Source organism: Miscanthus floridulus, chromosome 1, assembly GCF_019320115.1.
Source record: "Miscanthus floridulus cultivar M001 chromosome 1, ASM1932011v1, whole genome shotgun sequence".
Taxonomy (NCBI): domain Eukaryota; kingdom Viridiplantae; phylum Streptophyta; class Magnoliopsida; order Poales; family Poaceae; genus Miscanthus; species Miscanthus floridulus.
The window spans coordinates 42,839,891-42,849,976 of NC_089580.1; the positions used below are offsets into that span (position 1 = coordinate 42,839,891).

The following is a 10,086-nucleotide window of genomic DNA, read 5'->3' on the forward strand; positions in this document are numbered from 1 at the left end:
AGGGAATGCAAACTTCTGAAGTTTGGTAGAATTAGAGTACTGTCACTTTATTCTGAGGTACAATCATGGTACATAGAGAATGGTGCGCCAACAGTGCGAATATCTGCAGAATTAATGCATATGCTGTTCAGCAACTTTCAGTTCACACTGCTCTAAATGATACAGTTCCATTAATATTTGGAACTAATATAAGAGTGCAATCTCTTCATCAATGAAGCTAGGGTACACCTTCTGCATCCACTATCCAAACTCAAACTATAAGTCGTAGGTAGTCCACTCTCACGGTATTACAGATGGATAACCCACAGGGTTACAGATTCAAGCAACCACCGCAGTTTCGACAGCAGTGGAAGCAAGAACATCAGACTCGCACCAATCCTGACCATCCCATATCTCGGGTAAACCTTCCTTCATGTTATGAATGCTCTCCAAAGCATGGTCAGCCCCTGGAACAAGTGTCGGTCTGCCAACCTGCAAAATTCAGAAAGTTTTGTGTTCAAGTTTTCCCATTGGACATGAATGACGGTTAATGTGGAATTTTGGACCATGTGCAGTGTCTTACAATCACAGTATGGAAGCCTGCAGCCTTTCCTGAAGCTATGTTCCGAGTGCTGTCGTCAAAAAATATCTGAAAATAAACTCTTAGAATGTAAAATTTCCAACAGGGTCAGGCCTCAGGTTGTGATATGGCAAGGTACCATGAACAGTTGCATCAAACTCATCATTATCAAATTTCGTAGCCTAATGCCTGCAGAGAATAACGATCACACGATTAGAAAGGAGAAGAAAATATAGGACAAGTCATTGTAAAGATTACCTTAAGGCCAGCCATTGTGGTGCCATATTCCTTGTACAGGTCCAGGCTCATATCTGCAATATGGCTTTCTTCAATATGCAAATGGTGCCGCATGTAATCTGGTGGCCAAATTTCAAAGTTGCAGTCTCTTCAACATTTGCAGACAATAAACACCTCATAAAGCATGAAGCCGTGGAAAACGATTCCTTGTATGTTTTTGCGACAAGCTAGATTGATGCCAACGCTGAAGGGATACAAAGTGTCATCAAGATCTGAAAATGAAATAGAAAAAGAGACATCATTATTTGATTATACCATAAGATGAAGAAATAAACACAATAATTTCTCTGGAATTTTAAAAGAAGGGAACACACCAAACAGCAAGCACTTGTACTTCGGTCTTTCAAGAGACTCCATCCTCAACAGTCAAAAACTGCAAAAAGTTTTCACAAATTAAGTGAGACCAGTTTTCTGAATAGTTATTATTTGAGAGCTGAAAAAATGAAGAAAAATAGACAGGATGCAAGTTTTGGATGTAACTCCATCAAATAACTCCTAAGTTAATCTTTTTCTGCCATTTAAAAAAGTTAATCTTTTTTCTGGATGAAACTCCTATGGGTTTATTTGAGCAAACAAGGCTTATTCATTATAGCGTAACTCCTCTTATAGATATTAAACACATCCACTAACTCCACTGCAGTTACATAAATAAAATCTTAGTAACAAGTAACCACATTTCCACCTATAAAAAACAGTTATTCCTCCCAATCCTAGACCAGCAACCCACTCCAATCCATTACCTCACAATAAACGACTATCACCAAACCGTGAAGAAATGGCCAAGCTCGCCAACCTCACAGCCCTCCTGCTCCTTGTTGTCATGGCCATGGCCACCATCTCGTCCGTGCACAGCGCCCGCACTCTTGAGAGAGTGGATCAAGTGACCATCCTAGAGCCTTCGACGGTGGCGAAGCCCCCCTCGTCCACATTGTTGGAAGTTGAGGCCCTGCTCCCTTGCGATGGCCTGTTTGAAGAAGCAGCAGACGGCCCCATCGCAGCCGGGTACCGTGCAACCGATTGCACTCGCAAGACACCGGTGCTAGGGCCCTAAGAAACAAGAAATGGCCAAGCTAGCATTACTAAGTTTGTGCCAACCATGTAAACGATCTTCATCAAGGAACGATAAGCATGAATAATGGATGTGATGCTGCTAAATTTACTTGTCATGTATACTGTTAGATTTAATGTGGGCATGACCCATATTTTATTTAATAATCAAATCAAATAAATCCTAATGCCATATTTAGATGCTAGGTGCAATAAAATGGTGGACTGAATGTAGTTGATGGCTGAACTTGTAACGGTCATAGTTATGGCTGCGGTTACCAGTAACTCATGCTTATGGCAGCGGTTACTGGTGATTGATGGACGCTTCATGACGTCCAGGTTCATCCTCTACATTTCATCTTCTATCTTCCGCGCTTATAAGGAAAGCTTGCCTTCAGCCGCGCGGATGAGAGACAGTACACTGCACCATTGTGTTTTTTATATGTAGAATCATCTGAAGAAAACGCAGTGTATGGTTCCCTGAGATTGTTCAAGTTCCAGTGGCCAGACTATTTACAAGCCATTATGATCTTACTAGAAAAACATGCTGTCCTAAAAACTCACTGATTTTTCAGAAAGGGAGATTTGAACCTAGGACATGACTGTATTGATTAAGTTGGCCATGGCTGGTTTTGTAAATATATAAGCAGATGTTGAAGTGCCACAAATGACTGATGAAAGAGTGGATTTATCAATTGTGAATATATCAAAGGCTGCACTGTCTGTTCACCTTATCTACTCTGGTGCTCTGTTTTACTTTCACTGCAGCCACGGTTTGGCCAATGATCGGAGGCATAAGACCGTGTCTATTCTTGTGAAGAAATCGGGAATGCATGCATATTTGTAGTGATTGCACAATCTAGTAGAAATAACTGGTGTGTTTAGAGTAGGAGTACCTCAAACTATGTAATCTGAAATCCCAACGACAATTCAATACCCAAACAGAGTATATACATTTGATTGGGTCATAGATAATTAATTGCACATTGAAGTCCTTGGCCCTTACCAGATAATTTATCATCTAGTTTCCAATGATGCTACAAGTGGAAAGAATATGCATTTTCACTAGAGCAATCTTCCATTTGTATTATGGGGGGAAGGGATGATTTAATAAAGGAACAAGTAAACTCCCTGTTAGTGATTTACTATCTTTGGAATGGTATTGACATTTCAACCAAGATCAGAGTTTCTCAAGCAAAATAAAAGGAGCTGATAACTTACAATCGTTGGCCCAGCCAAGTATTCCAATTCCTTGGAGAGAGTTTTGTGCATGGTTGAAGCTGAAGCCAGAGTGCATTGCTCTGTGTCGTCGATGACTTGAGCGTACAAATGCTTGTTTGAGCGGAAAACACTCAACCTCGGCCTCTCCGTATCCGATCCGTTTTCATCCCTACCTGGAAAGGAGTATGTAAGACTGACAACTGCGATAAAACTCGTGAAACTAGCAGGAAGTAGCAGTAAAACCCGTAGTTACATCCAATTCGTGAACTCTAGGTATAGCTGATAGATTCTTAGGCTACCACTCCAATAGAAGCATTTCGTCGAACAGGACGGAGGCACGGCATTGGCCCCCGCCCACCACTCCCGCAATCGACTGGAGAGCGAAAATGTTCTTATTACAATTCGTGCACATTCGTACGAAGGAAGGAGGAGAAAGATTCTAACTTTGCTCTCGCGCAGATTTCTACTCCTACCTTCTTGCGGAGGCGGACATGGCGGGCGATGCGGTCATCCTGCGGCGTGGACACCTTGACCTTGGCGACGACGGACAGCGCCGCGCGACGGCCAGGCGCGGGGACGCGAGCGTCGGCGAGGCGAGCATGGCTCACTTTGCGCCGCTGCTCTTCACTCCGCTCTCTCTGTCTCCCGCACAACGGCGTCTCCGTTATGGCTGTCTTTTTTACTTTTTATCTCTTTTTCCGAAAGTTCGTCACAAATAGAGCCCTGACGAAAAGAACTCAAAAAATAGACTCTTAGCTCGACGCTGGCGCCGAGCTAACACATCTATGTCTTGGCTCGACGCAGAAGCGAACGTGGCAGGTAGCTCGACGCCAGCATCAATGACGCTGAGCTCGACGCCGTAGACGCTGGCACCAAGCTCGACGTCGTAGACGCTGGCGTCGAGAATCCAACTCCAATCCTCGAGCGCCGTGCAACGTGGGTTGTGTTTGACCCCGAGCTCTCAATTCTCCAACCACGTACGGGTACCAACTTGGAGCATCAATCAATCAAGTTAAGCATTTAAATAAATAAAACTTCATGATTTCTGGTGTCCTGGTCCAATGCATCTTCGGTCTTGTTTCTCCGTGCGTGTTGCCGTGAACTTTCTTTCATCTTTATTTTGATTCGTAAGTAGACTCATTCGTTTTTTTTAACAAAGCAAGTAGCGAAACTGTAGTTAAAATCCACAACATGCACGATGGTCCTGTTCGTTTCGCTGAGATTGGACTTATGCTAAAATGCTGAGGAAAATAATATTCGTTCATATTGAAAAGTATTGCTGAGCTAGTACAGTCGTTTCTTTAGGATCTCAACGGGTAGTACTACATGCCATGTTCGCTTCTTTTATAATCCGTCTTTATCAATTTGTTTTTTCAACCAGAATAATGTTAGGTTTATTTTTTCACGAGACCACCGTGGATGTTATTAGCTGTAGTACCACCGTGGATGTTATTAACCGTAGATGTTTGTTTTCAGCGAAGCAAAGCGAATGATGTGAGAAGAAAATTAGAAAGGGAGTCGTGATGTACGCCTGTACATGTGTCCGTAGAGGGTAGAGTACTTATATTAGCACTTGGTTACAAACTTACACGTACGTACGTTCGAGGCTTACATGCATCATGCATGAAGTGTTTACCTAAACAAGCCCGCCCTGCTCCTCCGACGGAACCACCGTCCACGTCGCCCGAATTCTTTACCACCGTCAGATCTCGAGTTATACGGCCATGATTTACTGAATCAGTTTCTACTGAAAGCAGCTTCCACCTGCTCCTTTTTACCTTCTCAACCTTCCCTCATCCTGCTTCGGCTTCTCTCAGAATCCAGGCACACAAATAAATACTCGGCTTCAGCTTCTCGTTGTTCCAGAGGCTTCTTCTTCTACCGTCGTTTTCTCCTCTCCCTCCCGAGACCCGACGCGAGCACGGCGGCGCGAGCGCCCTTGGCCTACCGCCGCGGTGGCTGCGGCCGCTCCTCCTCTTCCTCCTCCCGCCTCGCCCCCTCCTCTTCCTCCTCTGGCCTTGCGTCGTCCCGGACGGCCCCGTAGCGCCGGCTCCCTGCGGGAGGCGCTCGATGGTGCCCCCTGACCGCGGCACGGCGCCGTGCGCGCGTGGCCACCGGCGGTGGCCCCCACCAGCCATGGCGACGCGCGTCCGGTCCCCACCGATGGTCGCCGACATCTCTCTGCTCTACGTCTGCTACGCTACAGGAAACCCTAGCGCGTTGCCTCTTCATCGCCGCCGGAGACGGCATCGACTCAGCTCAGCGGCTCCATCTGCCGGTAATGACCCTCCTCTCCCGCTCGGTACCTTCTTCCCCAGATCCTGCTTCCTGATTTCGTTAGACCGTGCTCCTTGCTTGGTTATGTGACTAAAATTGACGCCAAATGTGTTATCTCTATACATATTGGCAGACATAGCTCTTTTGAGTGAGGTGCTAGAAACAGCAAGGAGTGGCACTGAATCTGTATGGCTTATTGCTCTTATTCAGTCGCCCTTTCCTATTTTCATATGATGTTTTTGTTTGAGTTTCTGATTCCATGCCGACAGAGGTACATTCAGCAAGGTATGAGATGTGGCGTGGCTAAGATCAGCTACTAGTGGGACTGTAGTCCTCTCTGAATCCATGCCAGCACATGCAAATTTTCTCTGGTATGTGTCAGAAATTTCGCAACCATAATGTTTATTCTCCGCTACTTACATGGTTATGTTTAAATTGGTTCATAATAGATTTCCATCCTTTGTACCAGTTACTCCTTGCATGAAAAAAGAATTGCATAGTGAACCTCCGTCTAAAGAGAAAAGCCTCTAATTATTTTTGGCAGGTTACTGTTACATCATTTCAACATTTCCCATTTTCTAGGGGGGAAAACAGATTTCACAAAATGGTGTGGTTGTCATTTATACATTGCTATACAGTACATGTAATGATGGTTCATTTAACTCAGTTGTTAGTTTTTGTTGTACAGCTCCAGAATCTTATAGACCTCTGCCTTTACCAGAACCAGAAAGAGGTGGTTGGAGCCCTTTCTCGCCATTCGAAGATAGAGGCTTGTGTTACTGAATTTGATCACGTGAACTGTTCTCTCGCACAGTTAAATTGTTATTCTTCTTGCTCGCAAGTTCAGTTCCTACATATATAGATGATATATGCTAGATTCAGTTATTGTTGCTTTGCAGACTGCATTCATAATTGCAGAGCATGGTTTCAGTTACTTTCTCATCTCAAAAGCACACTATGGTTACATATTTGTTTTTAGGAATATCTGAACTTGCTGACTAAGCTGTGTGGATCGTCATTTCAGAGGTGATGCAACTTCCAATGGAATGATTTATACTTCTCTGCCCTTGTTTGCAACCAGAAATTTAGAGTTACAAAATCGTCAATTACATTGCAAAGATGACTTCCTGAGATGCGTGCAAGACCATTTCTTATAACCCACTGCACATGAGGTAATTCTTATATGTGTTCTAGTCTGCATAGCATCCACAATTACATACACTGACTGTCTTTTTGCTCGATTCATATAACACATTTGCCACATATTTCATACTGAGCAAACAATGGGGACAAGGAGCTGTTTTTATTGATCCTATTTTCGATGGCAATAACTATCGCCTTTTACTGGAACTCATGTGACTGTGTTTGCTTTTTTTAAATAGGTGATTTCGATTCTGCATATCCATCAATATATGTTTTCCATAATATTAGAAACAAATATGCATGCTACATGCAGCTATAAAAAAAACGCTCAGCACTAAATACTGCCCCTGCATCGACCAGTGGCAACACGTGGGATACTCACTAAGATTATTTGATTGCCAGGATTACAGGCACCTAGAGCTCAAAGGCTGCCGTAGTCACATCCTAACTGTCTGATACCAGTGCTTCCTTTAGGAGATGGTGCACAAAATTTTGGTGATAGCTCTGGTATATACTTTTTCTTATGCATATCTAAGTTGGCTTAATCAAACTCTCCTCTTGAGTTTTGACATCTATGGATTGTCCATTTCCATCTGCCATTGACTGAACTCCTATTGTGCTACGATTAATGTTTACCCTCGGTCCTCAAATTCTTGAACATTTGCATTGGAAATGTTTACTGTAAAAGTTCCTCATATATATGTTCAACTCTTTGCCATATTAGTTGGAGATATGTCCCCATATTAATTCTAGATATGTGCCAATGAAGTTCCTTGTCTGCTTATCCCTTTTGCGTTTTCATTGGAAATATGTTTCAGATCAGAAAACACATCTAATTACTATTTGTGTTTGCAGGTAGTTATTACCCCAAAAATACGTCAGCATTTGCACCTAAGAACAGCAGCAACCAGGGAAATCAATTCTATCTTTCTGTTCTATATAAATTGTTGAAAAACAGGTGCTTTGTCTCAAATAGCCCAACTCTTTAGGTACACCTCATTTTTAACCTTTGTAGAATCACTTCCTGTTAGAATATAAAGCTTAGGAGAACCAAGATCACCGCTACATTATACACCTAGGCTATGGAGTATATGCATGATGTAGATATCAACCAGCCATCTCATCTGCACTGCATAAATCTCCTATAAAGCACCAAAGACTACCAATGAGCAATGAGTTAGTGACACTGCCATGTGCCTACGTCTGTATACTTTATCTGCATTGTAAATGTCTATCAGTGAAAGTACATGTAACGACCAAATCTCCTTAAAATAATGCTTGGCCCTCGCACGCACCCACATTTTTTCCTGCATGGGCGCGCGAATGCTCGCGCCCTGATACTAGTGTAATAACAAGTTGATACATTGCTGTTGTTAGTCACTTTATTTTTTATTTATTTATGTTGTTGCGAAGCGGTTCGTACATGCATGTTGCGAAGCGGCCCCTGTGCAGCGGTGCAGCGACGACGTGCGCGAGCGAATCCATGTCGCTATCGCTACCTGCTCCCCTCCCCATCACAGACGGTGGTGACAGTGACCTGCCGTGCCGGTGACGATCCAATCTGACTGTGGCCTGCTGCAGATCCAATCTGATTATGGACACGGACAAGTCTTCTCCCATCGACGACGATCCAATCTGACTGTGGTATGCTGTAGATCACTCGCTAGCTCGCATCTCTTCCTCTCCCTTCCTTTGTTCCCCTGCTAGCTACTCACTCCGTCGTGTTCATGTACCGTACATGCATGCTCCCTCGTCAAACAAAAAGACCGGCGCAGGGTATGGGCCACAGTGCAGGGTATGGGCCGGTTCCCCTGCTACTCACTCCACAGTGCAGGGTATGGGCCGGCGCCATTGGCACGCCCGGCGCACCTGATCGAGTTTGCTTGCGGCCAGTTCAGTTGGAGAATTGAGAGCTCACAACCCACGTTGCACGGCGCTCGTGTCTACGGCATCGAGCTCGGCGCTATTGATGATGGCGCCGAGCTGCCTACCACGTTCGCTTCTGCGTCAAGCCAAGATCTCGGCGTCAGGGATGCTGGCGCCGAGACGTGTTAGTTCGGCGTCAGCGTCGATGGCGTCAAGCTAAGGATGTATTTTCTGAATTCTTTCCATCAGAGATTTATTTGTGAGAAACTTTCGAAAAAATGGCTAAAAAGTAAAAAAGACGCGCGTTATGGCCTTATCCTATCCGCTGTACAGCGTTTAAAAGCTTGACCAAATTACAACAAGGACCCTTCTGTTTTAGTTATTCCAGAACAGAACAAAAACTCTAGAAAAAAAGAAAGAAAGAGAAAAGGATGCATTTCGCATAATTTATTTCATTACAATACCTCTGAAACCAAACAAAATTAGTAGCATTTTAAACGGTTGTAATATATACAGTACAGTCTACTACTAAAATTAATTAATATGAGCAAAATTAGGCATAGGCCTCGGAAAATTAGACCAGCCTGGGCAACCGAACAGCAACTGACGAAGCTCCCATTGTCGAAAGAATGCAAGAATTAAGAGTGGCATTATATTTTCTTGATGGAAAAAGTCTATATCACCACTCAACTATATAGGGTGGACTATTTCACCCCTCAAATTATAAAACCAGATTTTCTATCACTGAACTTTTTGAAACCGGTTAAATAACCCCAAGCGGTTTTGGACGGTGGTTTGCTACAGTGATGGTGGTTTTGTCTTTTTTCTTTTTTATTTATTTTCTCTGAATCTTTGAAAAATCATAGTAAATAACAGAAAAATCATAAAAATAGAAATTTCAATTTTGTTGGACTCCACATGAGTAAATCTACACAGTGAACATATAATATGGTATGTTTTAGTATAAAGTTTTTGTTATAGCTTTAGATCTATACTTTTCTGTAATTAATTGAAATAATTTATAGCTACAACTTCCGTAGTCCAATTGTGGTGAAATTTTTATGATGGACTAATTATTGTATGCTTGAACTGTAATAAAAATCTCATACTCAGTATGAGATTTTTACTACAGCTCAAGCATACAATAATTAGCATACCATAAAAATTTTACCACAATTAGACCATAGAAGCTGCACCTATAAATTATTTCAATTAATTATAGAAAAGCATAGATCTAAAGCTACAGCAAAAACTTTGTACTAAAGCATACCATATTATATTTTCATTGTGTAGATTTACTCATGTGGAGTCCAACAAAATTAGATTTTCTATTTTATAATTTTTCTGTGATTTACTATGATTTCTCAAAGATTCAGTGGAAATAAATAAAAAAGAAAAAGACAAAAACCACTATTACGGTAGCAAAACCACCGTCCAAAACCGCTTGGAGGTTATTTGCCCTGTTTTAGAAAGTTTAGGGGTAGAAAATCCGGTTTTATAGTTAGAGGATGAAGTAGTCCACCCTAAATAGTAGGGGGCTTACGTAGACTTTTCTCTTTTCTTTAAAGAGGGCAATGTATCGTAAAACAAAGGGAATGCAAACTTCTGAAGTTTGATAGAATTAGAGTACTGTATCTTTATTCTGAGGTACAAGTACAAACAGTCGAACATGTTTT

At 42.6% G+C, this 10,086-nt stretch overlaps 1 long non-coding RNA gene and 1 pseudogene across 1 annotated transcript; one reads left to right on the forward strand and one right to left on the reverse strand.

Annotated features, from left to right (window-relative positions):
* Nucleotides 1-46: 46 nt before the first annotated feature.
* On the reverse strand, nucleotides 47-3,805 carry LOC136455622 (suppressor of disruption of TFIIS-like; annotated as a pseudogene).
* A 2,000-nt stretch (nucleotides 3,806-5,805) lies between these two features.
* Nucleotides 5,806-7,054, forward strand: LOC136481425 (uncharacterized). The gene is made up of 3 exons (XR_010764712.1): nucleotides 5,806-5,945; nucleotides 6,090-6,573; nucleotides 6,947-7,054. It is a non-coding gene; the product is annotated as an uncharacterized lncRNA (long non-coding RNA).
* The last annotated feature ends 3,032 nt before the right edge of the window (nucleotides 7,055-10,086 follow it).